The sequence below is a fragment of the Stenella coeruleoalba genome, assembly GCF_951394435.1.
Source record: "Stenella coeruleoalba genome assembly, chromosome: 14".
NCBI lineage: Eukaryota > Metazoa > Chordata > Mammalia > Artiodactyla > Delphinidae > Stenella > Stenella coeruleoalba.
Window position 1 is genome coordinate 22,587,930 of NC_137160.1, and position 18,861 is coordinate 22,606,790.

General features: G+C 41.1%; 1 long non-coding RNA gene across 1 annotated transcript in view; it reads right to left on the reverse strand.

The window, feature by feature from the left end:
* The window catches only part of LOC307197492, a 739,380-nt gene extending 722,007 nt beyond the window's left edge, over positions 1–17,373 (reverse strand). Inside the window, exon 1 of the long non-coding RNA XR_013831420.1 lies at positions 17,100–17,373. This is a non-coding gene — a long non-coding RNA (uncharacterized lncRNA). The remainder of the gene's footprint in view (positions 1–17,099) is intronic.
* Positions 17,374–18,861: the final 1,488 nt, after the last annotated feature.

The following is an 18,861-nucleotide window of genomic DNA, read 5'->3' on the forward strand; positions in this document are numbered from 1 at the left end:
GTCTTGCTAAGGACATTTAGTTTGCATCTGGGTTTCGTTTGGTTTGGTTTGATTAGAATACCTGCCAACACATTTGCCCCTTTGGGTCTTGGGAGGCTATAATTGATCGGTATCTAGAAGGGAGAAAAAGAGGATAAACCAGGACCTGGACTCTCTTCATAAAGATGTAATGGTTCCAAAGACCTTGAGAAGTTCAACCAGAAGGTCACTAGAAGCAAATAAGTACCAGGTATAAGACAAAATGGGAAGGTAGGGATCAGGGGTAAGATGAAAAAAGGGTCAAGAAGAGAAAGCTTAGAGCAGGTGTCCAAGCAGATAGACTGGGATGAGGAGACTAACAAAACAGGGTGTAAACAAGCATTGATCTGATACTAAAACCAAAGAAAGACATTACAGTGAAAATGAAACTATAGAGCAATATCACTCATAAACAGAGACAAAAATTTTTAACAAAATATTACAAGCAATCAAAAACAATATATATTATTTTTAAAGCATAATATACCAAATATACCAAGTAGGATTTATCAAAGAAAAAACTGTAAAGGAAAACTATCTCTCTACTCATAGCATTACTGATACCAAATGTGTGGATTTCCCACACCAAGCTATTCTCCAGTTTCTGGCAGACATCAATTGGGTGTCCTACAATTTCATTCAATTCTGATACTAACTACTCAGAGTTAGTACAGACCTCACAGGTTTAGGGCTCAGTCCCATAAGACTGTCCCCCACTTCACATGCCCATTGCAAGCAGTAGATTCCCAGATTACCCACACTTCTGTTCTACTTGGCTACAAACTGGAGGTTCCCATGACCCCTTCCTCAGGTTTGATAACTTGCTATAACGGCTCACAGAACTCAGAGAAACACTTAACATATGTTTACCAGTATTTAATATAAAGGATACAAATAAACAGCCAGATGAAGATGTATACAGGGTGAGGTCCAGAAGAGTCCTGAGCAGAGGAGCTTCTGTCCCTGTGGAGCTGGGGTGTGCCACCCTCTTGTTATGTGGATGTGTTCACCAACCCAGAAGCTCTCCAAACCTGTAGTTAAGAGTTTTTTTAATGGAGGCTTCAACATGTAGGCATGATCAATTATCAACTCAATCTCCAGCCCTTCTTCCCTCCCTGGAGGATGGGGTTTGAAGCTAAAAGTTCCAAGCTTCTAATCATGGCTTGGTCATTTCTGTGATCAGCCTCTATCCTAAAGCTATCCAGAAGCCCACCAAGAGTTACCTCACTGGAACCAAAGATGCTCCTATCACCTAGGAAATTCCAAGGGATTTAGGAGCTCCGTGTAAGATACTCCTATCACTCAGGAAATTACAAGAGTTTTTGGAGCTCTGTGTCAGGAACTAGGATCAAAGACTAAATATTAGAGAAAAAGATGCTCCTAGCACCCCTATCACTCAGGAAATTACAAGCATTTTAGGAGTTCTGTGTTAAGAATCAAGGGCAGAGGACTGATGTGTGTGTGTGTGTGTGTGTGTGTGTGTGTGTGTAATGTCACAAATGGCATATGACGTTCAAAAATCAGTGAAATCACCATATCAAGAAATTAAAGCATTTGGCAAAATTCAACACTCACTCATAAGAAGGCAGGAAGGAAGGAAGGAGGGAGGGAGGGAGGGAGGGAAGGAAGGAAGGAAGGAAGGAAGGAAGGAAGGAAGGAAGGAAGGAAGGAAGGAAGAAAAGAAAAGAAAAGAAAAGAAAGATCTGTCTCAGCAAATTAGTAACCTGACAAATGACATCTGAAAAAAATGTACAGCTAGTATTTTACTTAGTGTCGAAAACTCAGTGCTTTCCCCTCTAATAGCAAGAAAGGCAAGGATGTCCACTCTCACCACTTCTATCCAACACTGTACTGGAGACCTTAGACACAACAATAAGGAAAGAAAAAAAGACATAAGCATATTGGAAAGGAGGAATTAAAAGTATCTATTTGCAAGCAGCATGATCATGTACATAGAAATTCTTAGGGAACCTAGTAAAATGAGCTGTGACAAGTGCTAAAAGGTGAATTTAGCAAGGTCTCAGGACATATGGTCACTATACAAAATTCAATGTATTCTATACACTAGCAATGAGCAATTGAAAATTGAAATTTAAAAACAATATAATATATAGTATCATCCCCAAACACAAAATATTTATGAATAAATTTAACAAAATATGTATAAGATCTATAGCTAAAACTGATAAATCATTGCTGAAAGAAACTAAAAAGATTTAAATAAGTGGAGAGGGATGCCATACTTAGGGATTGTAAGATTCAATACTGTTAAGATGCAAATTCTCCACAAATTAATATACAGATTTAATGTTATCCCAATCAAAATGCTAGCAGACATTTTATAGAAATTGACCAAGCTGATTCTAAAATGCAAAGAACCATAAATATCAAAACAATCTTTTTAAAGGAAAATTTTTTAAATATTAGTGACTTTGTATTACCTGATACCAAGACTTACTATAAATCCACAGTACTCAAGATAGTGTGTATTGTCATAAAGTCAGATATATAGACCAGAACAAAGAATCCAAAAAATAGAAGCATGCATATATGGTCACTTGATTTTCACAAAGGCACCAAGGAAATTCAGTGAAGGAAAGGATAGTCTTTTCAACAACTGGTGCTGAAACAATGGGATATTTATATGGATAAAAATTAACCTTAACCCTTATGTCACACCACACACAAAAGTTAATTCAAAATGTACCATACATCTAAACATAAAAGGTAAAACTTCTAGAAGAAAACATAGTAGAAATCTCTGTGACCTTGAAGCCATCTCAGACAGGTTATGAAAAGCATAAAGCATAAAAGGAAAAAAAAGATAAAATGAACTTTATCAAATTTAAACACTTTCATTTGATGAGCGACACCACCGATAAAATGAAAAAGTAAGCCACAGACTGGGAGAAAATGTTCACAATTCATATATATGCCAAAGGACGTGTATCCAGAATACATTTCAAAACTCTCAATTTGATAAGTAATAAATCAAACAATAGAATTTACAATGGGTAAATGACACTTTACAAAATAAGTGATTTAAATAGTCAGTGACCACGTGAGAAGGTGCTCAATATCAAGTCATCTAGAAATGTAAAATAAAACCACAATGAAATACCTCTGCACACCTACTGGCACTAGAATGGGTAAAATTAAAAATATTAATAATACCAAGTGTTGGCAACCACTTGGAGCAACTAGAATTCCCACACATTGCAGGTGGGAGTGTGAAACGAGACAACCACTTGGGGAAAGTTTGGCAGTTCCTTATAAATTTAAAATATACATATTATGTGAACAATCAACTCCATTCCAAGGTATTACATAATAGCCAAAAAACTACTAATAGTGGACAATTGACTATTTCAAATCTGAATTTATTATTTCCACTAACAAAGAAATGCAATCAACACTTTTCCCTTACAATTCTAATTCATTAGAAAACTTCTAGGGCTTCCCTGGTGGTGCAGTGATTGAGAATCCGCCTGCCAATGCAGGGGACATGGGTTCGAGCCCTGGTCTGGGAAGATCCCACATGCCGCGGAGCAACTAAGCCCGTGTGCCACAACTACTGAGCCTGCGCGCCACAACTACTGAGCCTGCACACCACAACTACTGAATCCCGTGAACCTAGAGCCCGTGCTCCGCAACAAGAGAAGCCACCACAATGAGAAGCCCGTGCACCACAACGAAGAGTAGCCCCCGCTCACCGCAACTAGAGAAAGCCCACGCGCAGCAACAAAGACCCAACACAGCCAAAAATAAATAAATAAATTTATTTAAAAAAAAAAGAAAACTTCTATGCTCCCCAGTTTCTGGTTGGATAAGGAAACTCTTAGAAGACAAGGGTCTGTGCCTTATTTAGTTTTGGATCCTTAGTACCTAGTTTACGCCTGGCACATAGTAAATACTAAACAAATATTTGTTGGTCATGATATAATTCAGCACAATTTTAGGTCCTTCAAGGGACATGATATTACTTTAAATCACAACGTTAGCACAATTTATAACAGATGTGTTTCCCCTTCATCCTTTTCTGGGGACTCTATTGGAACCTCTCAGCATCTTCCATAGTGGTTGATGTTACCACTCTGCAGAGGTCTGGGATCAGGATTGTGAAGACAGCTGTTCCTCTTTTTATTGCCCTGGACTAAGATTGTGCAGCGATAAATGACGAAAACACTAAGCAATATAATTCTAAAATCAGAAGGGTTCTAGATCAAGTCTCAAAGGGAGCTAGCTGACAAGTCATTCTTTCCTCTGATTTAAGGGAAATTTTACTGCCAGATGTGAGAGGCTCATGAAATAAGGAAAAAGACAATGAATTAGGTCCCTAGGTCTCCCAATCAAATCATTAATATCGAATTCAGTGGGGTCCGATAACTAGTTTAACTTGGGTATGATTCCAAGATTAATTCCAAACCACAACTGGGTAAGTAGATAATATAAAACTAAAGTGACAATAAGAATTATATTTCACTCTGAATTGACATTATTATTTTCAAGCTCAGCTCAACTGAGAAAAAAATCAAAAGTACAATGTTCTAAGCAGCTTCCAGGAAAATAATATTTAAAAAAAATCCTTACGACAAAGGTGGTTCACCCCTCTGTTTCTAAGCAGGAAGTGGTCTGGAACATCAGCAGGTTAACACAATTAATTTTTCCACTCACGGCAGCTAAGAGTCTTCCCTTCATTATGGCTGTTCTTGTAAAGGCGATGAAAATGCCAAAGTTTAAAAAGTGTTTTAAGATAACATACAGGCTCCAAAAGCCTGGGAAGATTAGGGATCATTATAAAATGGAAATATAAGATGGGCTATGGTTTTTCCAGTTCAATCACTACATTGTTTATTCCTCTTATTTTCCAGTCTCTTTTATCATAATTGTTGTTTCTTTTCTTTGAAGAGATGTTTGGTACTTGGCAAAACTCTCCAAAGGGCCCAGAAGGTCTTTCCTGCAGACTTTGCAAGTTTTAGTCACTGGTTTCTCAAATAACTGTATCTGTTATAAAAGAAGACACAGTCATCTTAACTTTCTAGAGGTTGTCTGAAAAGTTTCAGGCACACTTAACTGATGAAAGAAAGCTGCTCGGTGAGGAAGTTGTATAGGCTGGATTTTGATATATCGCACTGATGTAGATTCCTCTTAGAGACTGCTCTTTATTATGTGACCTTGGCCTAATGACTTAGTATCACTGAGCCTCAGTTTCCTTCTCCATAAAAATATTATTGTTGGGATTATATAATGATCTAGGTAAAATAATGACCTGTGCCTGACACATAGTTAACCCTCAATAAAGGTACATTTAAGAGGATGAGGGAAGTAACTGGTCAAAGAATAGGGAAATGGAGGGAAGGAGAGAAAACAGACAAAAATTATAGAAGCCAGGGGAGGGGAAAAAGGTAACACAAGGCACTCCACCCTAAAGTTCCAGAAACCAACTGAATATGATCTATGGCCAATTCATCAGGAGGGTGCTCATACCAAGATTTCACAAGTTATCCTTTGCTTTGTGGGTGCTCAATAAATTGATAATGACTTGTATGATCTTTGCTCATCCCTCACCTTATATTCCTTCAAAGATATTGATTGGAGAACTGTTATTTAATGGGATAGTAGGGAAAATTGGTAAATATTTAGGGCATCAAGTTTGAAAAACTATGAAATGTCCATTCCATCAATTGATAAATTGCCAGGTATTTGTTGCATTTGCATGGACGTCCTACCAAATGGGCAGTGCTCCTTAAGGGAAAATTTTGGTCTCTATGTCCCCAGTATGTGACACCCAGGAAGTCTCAATAAAGATTTCTTGAAATGAGTTAAGTCCAACATTCCATGGGGTTCAGTACTGAAAAAATAAGAAAACCTTAAAAATAGGTCTTTGTCCTCCAGGAATCAATACTCTAGAGTTGGAAAGTGAGATCAGTGCAGGCTGGATCAGTCTGGAAAGACTCTGCAAATTTCCTCAGCATGGACTACCTGCAGAAGAATCCTTGGAGGAAATGGGGCAGCATAAGAGTCTTAGTAGAAAGTACAATTACCTCCTAATACTGACTCTCAGGGGTGAGGCTCCTGAATGAAGCAGATGTGAGAGGAAGCTTGACAAACACTGGCCAAGAGCATCATAGGATGAGCCAAAAAAAACTTAAAGGCTTTCTTGTCCGACTCTTTCATTTTTCAGATGAAGATGTTAAGATCTAGAAAGATGAAACGATTTCCCCAGAGTCACACAGCAAGTTCAGACCTCAGGACCCCTGACTTCGAGTTTTTGCAATATTTGCTATTCCATGAAGACTTTTCTGTCTGTCAAGAAAAACTCCAGTGATTAACTGAGTATCTGCCTCCCAGGCTCATCCAATCCATCAGAGTGGATCACTGGTGATTCACTGCTGTATATCCAAACACCTTCTTTCTCTTAGCATTGGCATCAGCACTTTTGGTCCATCTATAGGAACAATGTTAATTATATTGCCATATTAATCATTTCAGCAGAAAGAAATAAAATAGAGGAATGAGTATCACTTCTTACTTTGGAAAAGAGTGTCTTAATCTTTTGTTTTGTTTTGTTATCCCTCATACACCCAGAGAGCAGCCCCCAACATCCCTCCCCAGGCTGCAGCCTTCCTCTCCTTCAACTACACGTGCACTTATATCCATTGGTTGTTGTTCCAGCTCTTTCCTTGGCCTACAGTAATCTTCCCCAACTCTCACCCCATCCCCCTCTTCATCTACTCAACCAACAAGATGTCATTTAAAAGCTTCCTCTTATGAAAGGCTTCTCAGATTACTCAAAATCATAACAAATGGTTCTTGTCTCTGAGACCCCAGACCACAGAAGTGCAGCCTCTGCCTCTATTTCAGGTCTTAGATCCTCAACTTAGATATCATTCTGATCACCCTCTAGATTTCAAGTCTCCAGGAAGCAGAGATAAGATGCATCCTTTTTCAGTGTTTCACAAAATATCACAGAGGAAATGTTGAGTACACGTCTGTTCAATGAAGAGATAAATGAAATATCTCTTCCAATTTGCATATTTCAGAATACTTAGTATGTCTGAGGAACTATGTAAATTATCATATTTTAATAATTTCATTACTGAAGGGTAGTTATAGGGTGATAACAGAATCCAACTCAAAAATAAATTTATTATTACTTTAGGAAATAATACTAATGAGTTTAAGTAAGGAAATAAATTTTTAAGAAAGGTTAACTAGGCCAACAGAGCAGCTGGGATTTGAGGTTCTCTGGCAAAGTGATCCATGATCCCTCATGATAAAGAAACATAATGCAGGAAGGCCACCCTGACAGCACCGCACAGCTGTACAGTCAGGGGTCCACAGCATCAGAGAAGGAATGGAGGCGGGGGATGACTGTGGGAATTTTAACTTCAGGTTATACAGGTCAGTGTTTTGAGAATATTTTCTTCAATGTTTTTATCTCCACTTCCTTCCCAATACAGTTTAAGGACACTAAAAGTAATATCACAAGGAAGTAGGGTGCATAGTAGGGCAATAATACTATTTTTCAAATTTGTGTCTTTGTGTATGAAGGATGAAGAAAAAATAGCGCAATGGGCACCTTCCACAGAAACAACTTTTGCCAAGACACGGGTATCAGAGGAAAAGAATGGCATCCAAAAATAATCCCAAGCACCTATGATCACTACAAATAATTAGCAGGCGCAATGAAGATGATCCATCAGAAGTAAAGTCATCGAGACTTCCCTGGTGGTCCAGCGGTTAAGACTCCACGCTGCCAATGCAGGGAGCCCAGGTTCGATCCCTGGTCAGGGAACTAGATCCCACAAGCCACAACTAAAGATCCTGTATGCTACAACTGAAAAAAGAAGATCCTGCATGCCACAACTAAAGATCCTGCACACACCACAAAGACCCGGGGCAGCCAAATAGATAAGTATTAAAAAAAAAAAAACAAAAAAAAAGAACTTAAGTCATCAATGTCTCTAAGAGTGTTGAGCACCTGGAGATTTGGAGGGAAACTAAAGACAAATGGCCTCTCAGGTAATGACAAATTATTCATTTAACAAATATTTATTAAGCATCAAATGAGTGTAAGGCACAGAAAGATGAAATACTAAAAGATTTATCCTTGGGCTTCCCTGGTGGCACAGTGGTTGAGAGCCGATGCAGGGGACACGGGTTCGTGCCCTGGTCCGGGAAGATCCCACGTGCCGCGGAGCAGCTGGGCCCGTGAGCCATGGCCGCTGAGCCTGCGCGTCTGGAGCCTGTGCTCTGCGACGGGAGAGGCCACAACAGTGAGAGGCCCGCGTACCGCAAAAAAAAAAAGAAAAAAAAGATTTATCCTTAAAGACCTCACAGCCTATAAGGGAAAGAAAACATTACCATACATACTATGTTACAGCTCAACACCTCTTGATTAAGCAGTACTATGTCTTAAAATTCTCCTGAATATTAAGGCTGGCTACATAACAGAAGATGATCGCTGCTCCCAAAGCACATATAATCTAGGTAGGGAGACAGGCAATGCATATGAAACAATTTGCAAACCATATAAAACATTTTTAAGTAGTTATTTTAATCTGGCAGTATGGCAAGTAATTTGGAGAATGGAGACTTACTTATAGCCTAAGATAATCAGGAGAGGCTCGAGGGAATAGAGGAAACCAAGAAACTGAGGTAAGCCTTGAAAGATGACTTGGAATCAAGATCCATGGGAGGATGGAGTGAGGGGGTTCAGAGTCAAAAACATGACATGTGGAGAAGACAGTCATGTGACTGAGTTGAGAGGAAGAAGTTTGCTCATGATTAATAAAAGTTACATTTCAAGACACAGTAAGGGCAGATTTTTAAATGTCTAGAATAGCGTTCTAGAACTATGTGTCCTAAAAATGTGTTTGTCACCTGTTGGCATGTGGCACTGTATCAACCTTGTACAAAACCAGTTTGATCCACTTAACCTTTGAGGCTAGGTCCACACACTAGGATGCATGCCAAGCCTCTCTCCTCCAAGTGAGGGTTTCAAATCCTTTATCTAACTCCAGAAGCCTAGGATTTCAAGAACACAATGATCAAGCCAGAGCAGAGGAGGATGTAAAATGCAAACATGGCAAGGCAGATAGATGCTGAAATCACGAGCAGCCCCATCCACGGCATGCTTAGAGGTGACTCAGGAAAGCATTTTCCCCCCATTTCTTAGTGACTATACAGCTTTGAAAATGAGGTCTTTCTGCCTTGTTTTTCACAATACGGAGAAGAGAAACATTCAACTCCTTTGCAAAGTGGAAAAAGAATACACTTACGTTTTTCCCCATTCAACAATAACTTAGAGGCAGCTGGTGAGATTTTCCTTCCTTCCCTGTGCTCCCAGAAGCCATCCATTCTCTATCAGGCAGGGTCCAGCCGTGAAAATTTCCACCCAATTTACAGTTTTTCAGACAGCTCGGAGAGGGATGAAAATGGCTTAGTAATGGGAGTTACCATAAAACTTATAATTATAGAATTGCTACACTGAACACCATAATGGAGTGTTTGTTTAAATCAAATATCTGTTGACTCTCTTCAAAGATAAATGATGTATTCTATATCCCATTTTCTCCAAATGTACTAAGACAGCCTTTCTGCACAAGAGTGGTTCTTCCATCTTTCTTCCACACATCAGCTGTGCTGCGGCTGCGGCAAGTAACTTCACCTCACTCAGGAACAATAGACAGACGCTGAGCACGGCCCCAAATCTAAGCCCACCACTACCCAGTAACACAATCAATTAATACACTCTCATAAGACCTTCAGGGTGACTGGGCATCTTACCTAATAGAGATGCCAAGGGCAGTCCAGGGAACAAACCAGTCTTGCCCTGTGTGACCTTGAGATAATCTGACATTTCTCTGCCTTAGTTGTTGCATCTGTCAAGTCAATTCATAGAATTACTGTATCTACAAGATCCTCTAACGTTCTACAGTTCTCCCTCAGAAGGAAAACCAGGATTAGAATTAAGCTCATACTTAAGTCCTTAAACAAATTTGGCTCGTCACAGTTTATCCCGTAACAAACCTGCACCAAAGTCCTTGATAGAGAATTTCATGAGATGACAAAGAGATTTCCTCTCAAAATCTCTCCTCTCCTCTCTCTCCCCTGTTCTGTATCCTAGCCAATGGTGGGAAATAGGCTTTGAAGCTCATAGACACTTACGGAAAGAGGAAGAATCATTTTCTTTCTCTTTCCTATTGTTAGCCAACTATTAACTGTCCCCACAGGATAAGAGATGTTGAGAGGATTCAATAGTTAATCTTTGTGAAGTGCTTTGCAGATGAGAAATGCTATGCATAGTGTTAAGGAACATTAATATTGGCCCAATTTCACACCAAAGAATAAAAGTCCCAGAATAAGAACACATCACAAGATTTAAAATAACTGAGGGTAGTAAAAGAAAGGGGGGCGTGACAGAGACGGGCGATTCTATTTCGCTTAGTTTGGAAAGCAGGGAAACCCAACCAGGAAAGACAGGACACAAAGATCCAAAACAAAGCACTTGAAAGTACATGTGCTTTGAAAGAGAAAATGGGAAAAGTAAGGAGTAAGGTGTCTGAAGCCTACAGATTAAAAACTCCATCATACGAAGGAGAGAGACCTGGCAGCTCTTTTATGGGGGCTATGGGAAAGAACAGCTCTGTGTTCTATCCTCTAAAGCCTTCTGGAAATCTCTCCTTCAAGGAGCAATCTGCTAACATAGACCAGCAACACTGTAAACTGCAACTAAAAAGGATATTTCTACAATGCACTCATTACTCAAGTCTCGGGAAGAAAATCCTAGCCCAATTAGAACCAAGAAACTCAGGTTGCCCCCTCCTGCCGAGAGAGGACTTTTCTGCACAGCAAAGAGTTAAAGCCTGACCAAAGTACAGCGGAGAACTGAGGTATTTATCCTACAATTCAGACCAAAAGCAATAAAATACTGGCTTTGTTCCTGGAGATTTAGGAAAAAGCCTGGGGCTAGCGCTGTTCCTTGGGATGGGAGATGCAGCTCCCCATGCCTCCACATCCCATGGATTTTCAAACACCTAAGCTAAATTTTTACCACCTAAGCTAAAATTCTGCTCAAGGCTGCAGATAAACCTATAGAGGACCCAGAGCTGGCACCACGCTCAGATGCTGAGAATCACTCTTCACAGCAGCCTCCGCCATTCTGAACCCTTGTTTTGCTAAGGAGGCTGTAAATCTCTACTTCCTCAATGCATTACATCTAGTATGTGTGGATGGTCCACAGAGAGTTCCTAATTAGACACTCTGCGAATGGCTAGTGCCTGTCAATCAACTAAAGTTCAGCCATGATGAGACAAAAAAGAGTCTGTGGAGACACATCAACAAGTAAGGGGAATTGGATGATTTAACGACTGACTGTCCACTTTGCGGGACACACACTGAAGGACTGTTGGTATTTGGGGTTGGAGGCAACAGGGCTTAAATGCAAGTGCCCCCGTCATGACTTCTAGCTTTTTAACCTTGGAGAAGTTATTCAATCATCCGAAAAACATAAGGTTCTCATCTACAAAGTAGAAATTAGAATAATATTTACCTCATGGAGTTGTGATTACATAGAATTTGGCATGAAAAAGTACTTAGGCCCAATCCTTGCACTCAATAAATGCTTATTTTTATTAGTAATTGGATTTTTAAATTTTATTGTTAATTCTATCTATATTAAGGACAAAATACTATGAAAATGTTTTACAATCCCCTTAGTGACATCTGTTTTTAGTTCTCCATATTCCCTTCCCATGTTTTATCCTTGTGTATATATTACACATCTATATTATACTATGGATATAACTTTTTGTTTTATTTTGTAACTTAACTTATGCCATAAACACTTTCTATCCTGTTCCATAGTTTCTGTAGTTAGAGTGTGTAAAGCCTCCACGATGTTCATCAAATTGGCAAACCACAGGTTACTAAAAAGTCCTTCCACTGGGGAATGGTGATGGTGTGGTAAAGAAAACACTGAACTTGGAGCTAAAGACCTGGATTTCCCATTCCCTCTTCCAAAGCACACACACACCCAAGTGCTTTGTTGTGGATCTTTTTGACCAGCGTCCTATCTTTCGGGGTTAGCTTTCCCTGCTTTCCAAACTAAGCAAAACTTTCCCAACTCTCCCTCTCATTCTCACTGTGCAACCTTAAAGAAACCACACCATCTCCCTAAGCCTGTTCCCTCATTTCTAAACTAATGAGGAAAAATAAAACTACCTGTCCTGGAGGGTTGTTGTGAAGATGAAATAAGACAATACGTGTGAAAAGGACTTATACACTGTAGGTGAAAAAAAAAACCTGTATGTTAAACAAAACAACACAGCAATATGTTTTATAACTTTCTTTTTCTTTTTAAATGATTTCCTTGGTATCATTTCCCAAGGAGGATGGTATCCAAGAGTTTGTCTGTTTTTATGACTCATGGTAAAACCTATTATTATAAGCTAAATTGCTTAAATTGAAAGCAAATGGATAAAAGTATGCTCAATCCATTACTCCAGTATTCTAAACAACTACATCCCAAACACAGAGATATGTGTGTATATGCGTAAAATACATGTGTGCATGTGTGTGGATATATACGCAGGTGTATGCATATACATAATATATAATAGTACGTTTTGAGCAGTGTCAAGTTTGATACTAGAGAGTTGGAGATGAAAACAAGAATGTAAATAAAAACATTTCTGTGCCCTTTATTCTTATTTTATCAATATCCACTCAAAATCATGGCATTTTAGGGCTTCCCTGGTGGCGCAGTGGTTGAGAGTCTGCCTGCCGATGCAGGGGACACGGATTCGTGCCCCGGTCCAGGAAGATCCCACATGCTGCAGAGCAGCTGGGCCCGTGAGCCATGGCCGCTGAGCCTGCGCGTCCGGAGCCTGTGCTCCGCAACAGGAGAGGCCACAACAGTGAGAGGCCCGCGTACCGCAAAAAAAAAAAAAAAAAAAAAAAATCATGGCATTTTAAAAATATGGGAAATCCAGCTTTTGCCATCCATGAAGAAAAGCCTCTGATTGTGAAGTGAACACATACTTACTTGCCTTGGCCCATGTTCCTCCATTCCATCTGCAGAACCTCCACAATGGACAGGACAGGCACCCACAAGGGAAAAGGGAAAGGAGAAACTTCCAAGGACAGGCTTTGGAGTAGAAGCCTTGGACAGAGTCCCTTAGACAGGATGGAAATAAAGAAAAATGAGGCTGGGCCAGCCAAGCCCATCTGTGGTCCGAAGTGCTACTGCTAAAGGCAACTCTCGTTCTAAGCTTCTCCATCTTTTTAAACCCTCACCCCACCCCCCACCGCCTTAGTGAAAGCTTGTTTGGAAATGTTCACTCTCTTCTCGGGGTTGGGGAGCTAAGAGAGAACATGGCTGTGTCTTCCCTCTGCAAGGCCAGGTCAGCGGGGTCTGTGTGCCCCTAGTAGCCAGATGTGCAATGGTGGTCACAGGGCAAGGGCTTGTCAAGACCTGGTAGACATCCAGGAGGACAAACATGTGAGGCCAGTGTCCCCTTTGCACTGGGATGCAGTAGCAGACAGGCAGCACCCACATCCACTGGAAGACTGAGCTCAAGGATTCTCGTCTAAATCACTCCATCACACACATACACTAAGTCACAAGGGCAGAGCATCAACACCAAACCACAGTGACCTCGGGCCTCCAGAATAATTTTTCAATCTGGGCCTCATTTCTTTACCTACATACACCCTATTTTACTCACTTTGTGGAGTTTATCAGTAGCACAGGGCATCCTCCTAAGGAAGAGGAAGGTCCATGAATCTCAGCTCTAATCGAGAAACTTCAGGCAAGTTTGTCAACTCTCCTGACCCTTGGTTTGCCTCATTTATAAAAAGGGGCTAATTCAAACCTCCCTCATCAGATGCTCGAAGTCCCCTTAAACAATCAGAGTTATGTTGCCAAACACATTTTCTAAAATATTAGAGCCCAAGAATATAGTGCCTGTTTTATATCACCACTTAAAAGATCTGCATGCTCAGACATATTAAGAAAATAGCGTAGTAACAGAATTTGGGCTTTTATTGTTCTTTCCATGAAATCCCTGATTTAATTTAGTCACACTGTGGACCCAAAGAGTCAAGCTCTGGTCTCAATTACTGAAATACAACTCTCAAATGGAGAAGAACAATCTCCTGAAACATAGTTGGGCTCCAGAATGCAACAGCCCAGAATGTCATCTCACCATGTTTACAAAAAAAAAAAAAAAAAAAAACAGAGAGAGGATGAAGAAATTGCTCTAAACTGATCATTTTCCAGAGAATGGCTGCAGCAAAATCACAAGAAGAGTTTTTAGGACCAATTTCCTATCCTATACTGCAGATCATTTCAGTTCAGTGGAGAGTTATCAGAATCCGTATCCCCCTACATCCTTTCTCTTAATCCCAGACATAAATGAGTATATAAGGTGGATGCTACAAATAAACGGCGAGCTATAGTCCATTTGGAGTATAATGGAGATCCATAGTCCATTTCCCAGGTTAATATCCTTGAACCATCTGCACACTGTAGAAAACTCTCCGTTCCCCCTCTCTTGGTTCCTCTCATGTTATTGTTAAAGCATCGTACAAATGGCTCAGTCAAATTGTGTAACCCAAAACTGTGGGTAGAAGAGAAAATTCTGATCTGTAAGATATGAGGGAAGACATTGGGAGGGCATTTGAATTTCCTGAAAAATTTATGTCAACCTTTCCAATTTCCCTCTCCTCCTTTCCCCTTGTCTCTTCTCCCTTCTTCTTCCTTGAATACAGATGTGCTGACTGGAGCTGCAGCAGCCCTCATGTAACCATGAGGAAAAAGGCAAGAAACCTGCAGACACACAGCCCTAACATAATAGAGCCACTGAACTAAAGCTGGCACTCACTACCTCTCAAATTCTTGTTATGTGAAAAATAAATAGATCTCCATTTGCTTAAGTCCCTGTGTTTGGGTGTCCCATTTTATTAAATTGGATGGAACCCAAACAGATATACATGACGTTTCTTTCCCTGTAAATGGTTTTGGAGCAGATGTTCTCCTTTACAGCTCCATGGGACCGGCTTCCACTCTGACACAGGCTCCTAATTACACCAGGTCTCAGAGCATGACAGCAGCTACTTCTCAGTACCTCCCAGGCTCCTTGGAATCTCACCATCTACAAACATTTGTGACTTAAAGAACTGTAAACTCACCAGCCAATAACGTAGGTCTATTCAAGTTAGATTAGAAACAAAGCAGTCAAAACAGTATCAGGAGCCTACTAGATAAGCGTTCTTTACAGTAAAACAAGTATCATCAATTTATCAATAGAAAAGAGACAAAGGCAAAGAAGAGAGAATGATAAAGAGTAACAGAAATAACTATGAAACCTCTAAATAACTATCAAATAACTATGAAAATAGGTAGCTGAATACAATCATGCTCTTTACAAACTTGATGGGAAGAGTTCAACAGAGACAGCATTTGAAGATATACCTTCATAACTGCTTTCGGTTATTTCTTTACTACATGAGTGCCCCTAGGACCACTAGCACTTCCTTCCACCTCTTCTCTCTCCCTTGCCTCCTCCAGGAAGAGTATATAGAATATACTCTAGAATCCTAGAATGCTCCAGAATAGTCTAGAATATAATATACTCTAGAATATAATATAAAATCCCAGAGCCTGAGTTGGGAAGAACTTTAGTGGTCTTTTAATCCAGACTTTAAGAATCCCCTATAAGCCCCTCTTGACATGTGGTCACTCTGCCTTAGTTTGAAAACTCCTGCCTGTTGCTCTCATGGCAGCCAAATTCCACTGTTTCACAGCTTTCCTTCCTGGAAAAAATTTCCTTGAGTCAAAGTCTCAAGGAGGCTGTTTCTTGTAACTGTCTCCAACCTCTCTTAACAGCCACTCTACTGACATGGAATAAATCTAACCCCTTTATTGTGTGACAGGTCTTCACAGGAGCTTTGAAAATCATTGCTTGATGTCCCTTTTCCCTTTAATTCTATAATGCGTCAATATACAGCTGAAATATAGCTTTAGGAATGTACCATATAGTATGATCAAGGCACAACTAGAGTACCTTGTGCAAGTTCACCCCATGCACGCTTCTGTCTGAGGTACATCACCTTTGCAAAATCACGGACTTGATTTGTTTGAAACAGAGGAACAAATTTTTTCTACAGATAAATCTACTCGTACTAAACATACTAATTAAAAATCATTAGGAATACATGAGTCTATACACTTGATAAAATTTCATGGAATTACACACACACACAAATGAGTGAATATTAAAACTGGTGAAACATAAGGCATATAAAGTATACAAATGTCAATTTTCTGCTTTCAGTATGTACTGTAGTTATGTAGGATGTTACCATTGGAAAAACCTAGTTGAAAATGTAGATGGGACCTCTCTGTAATCTTTTTGAAAATTTCTGTAAGTCTATAATTATTTCAGAATTTAGAGTTAAAAAAAATGTTGATAGGGAGAAGATTCAAGATGGCAGAAGAGTAAGACACGGAGATCACCTTCCTCCCCACAGATACATCAGAAATACATCTACATGTGCAACAACTCCTACAGAACACCTACTGAACGCTGGCAGAAGACCTCAGACCTCCCAAAAGGCAAGAAACCCCCCACATACCTGGGTAGGACAAAAGAAAAAAGGAAAAACCGAGACAAAAGAATAGGGACGGGACCTGCACCAGTGGGAGGGAGCCGTGAAGGAGGAAATGTTTCCACACACTAGGAAGCCCCTTCGCGGGCAGAGACTGCAGGTGGTGGAGGGGGAGGCTTCGGAGAGCGCAGCCACAGGGGTGCGGAGGGCAAAGCAGAGAGATTCCCACACAGAGGTTCGGTGCCGACCAGCACTCACAGCACTCAGCAGTCCGAGAGGCTTGTCTGCTCACCCGCTGCGGCGGGCGGGGCTGCGAGCTGAGGCTCGGGCTTCGGTCGGAGCGCAGGGAGAGGACTGGGGTTGGCGGCGTGAACACAGCCTGAAGGGCCTAGTGCGCCACAGTTAGCTGGGAGGGAGTCCAGGAGAAAGTCTGGAGCTGCTGAAGAGACAAGACTTTTTCTTACCTCTTTGTTTCCTGGTGCGCGAGGAGAGGGGATTCAGAGCACTGCTTAAAGGAGCTCCAGAGACGGGCGCGAGCCGCAGCTATCAGTGCGGACCCCCGAAACGGGTATGAGATGCTAGGGCTGCTGCTGCCACCACCAAGAAGCCTGTGTGCGAGCACAGGTCACTCTCCACAACCCCCTTCCGGGGAGCCTGTGCAGCCCGCCACTGCCAGGGTCCCGTGATCCAGGGAAAACTTCCCCGGAAGAACGCACGGCGCGCCTCAGGCTGGTGCAACGTCACGCCGGCCTCTGCCGCCGCAGGCTCGCCCCGCCTCCGTACCCCTCCCTCAACCCGGCCTGAGTGAGCCAGAGCCCCGGAAGCAGCTGCTCCTTTAACCCCGGCCCGTCTGAGTGAAGAACAGACGCCCTCCAGCGACCTACACGCAGAGGCGGGGCCAAATCCAAAGCTGAGCCCCTGGGAGCTGTGAGAACAAAGAAGAGAAAGGGAAATCTCTCCCAGCAGCCTCAGGAGCAGCGGCTTAAAGCTCCACAATCAACTTGATGTACCTGCCTCTGTGGAATACCTGAAGAGACAACAAGTCAACCCAAATTGAGGAGGTGGACTTTGGGAGCAACGATATATATATTTTTTTTTTTCTCCCATTTTCCCCTTTAGTGAGTGTGTATGTGTATGCTTCTCTGTGTGATTTTGTCTATATAGCTTTGCTGTTACCGTTTGTCCTCGGGTTCTGTCTGTCCGTTTTGGGGTTTTTTTAGCATAATTTTTAGAGCTTGTTATCATTGGTGGACTTGTTTTTTGGTTTGGTTGCTCTCTTCTTTCTTTCTATTACTTTTTAATTTTTTTAATAATTATTTTCTATTTTAATAACTTTTATTTTATCTTTTTTTTCTTTCTTTCCTTTTTTCTCCCTGTTATTCTGAGCCGTGTGGATAACAGGCTCTTGGTACTCCGGCCAGGCGTCAGGGCTGTGCCTCTGAGGTGGGAGAGCCAAGTTCAGGGCACTGGTCCGCAAGAGACCTCCCAGCTCCAGGTAATATCAAACAGTGAAAATCTCCCAGAGATCTCCATCTCAACGCTAAGACCCAGCTCCACTTAACGACCAGCAAGCTACAGTGCTGGACACCCTATGCCAAACAACTAGCAAGACAGAAACACAACCCCACCCATTAGCAGAGAGGCTGCCTTAAATCATAATAAGGTCACAGACACCCGAAAACACAACACCAGACGTGGACCTGCCCACTAGAAAAACAAGATCCAGCCTCATCCACCAGAACGCAGGCACTAGTCCCCTCCACCAGGAAGCCTACACAACACGTGGAACCAACCTTAGCCACTGGGAACAGACACCAAAAACAACGGGAACTATGAACCTGCAGCCTGCGAAAAGGAGACCCCAAACACAGTAAGCTAAGCAAAATGAGAAGACAGAGGAACACACAGCAGATGAAGGAGCAAGATAAAAACCCACCAGACCTAACAAATGAAGACAAAATAGGCAGTCTACCTGAAAAAGAATTGAGAACAATGGTAGTAAAGATGATCCAAAATCGTGGAAAAAGAATGGAGAAAATACAAAAAAACGTTTAACAAGGACCTAGAAGAACTAAAGAGCAAACAAACAATGATGAACAACACAATAAATCAAATTTAAAATTCTCTAGAAGGGATCAATAGCAGAATAACTGAGGCAGAAGAACGGATAAGTGACCTTGAAGATAAAATAGTGGAAATAACTACTGCAGAGCAGAATAAAGAAAA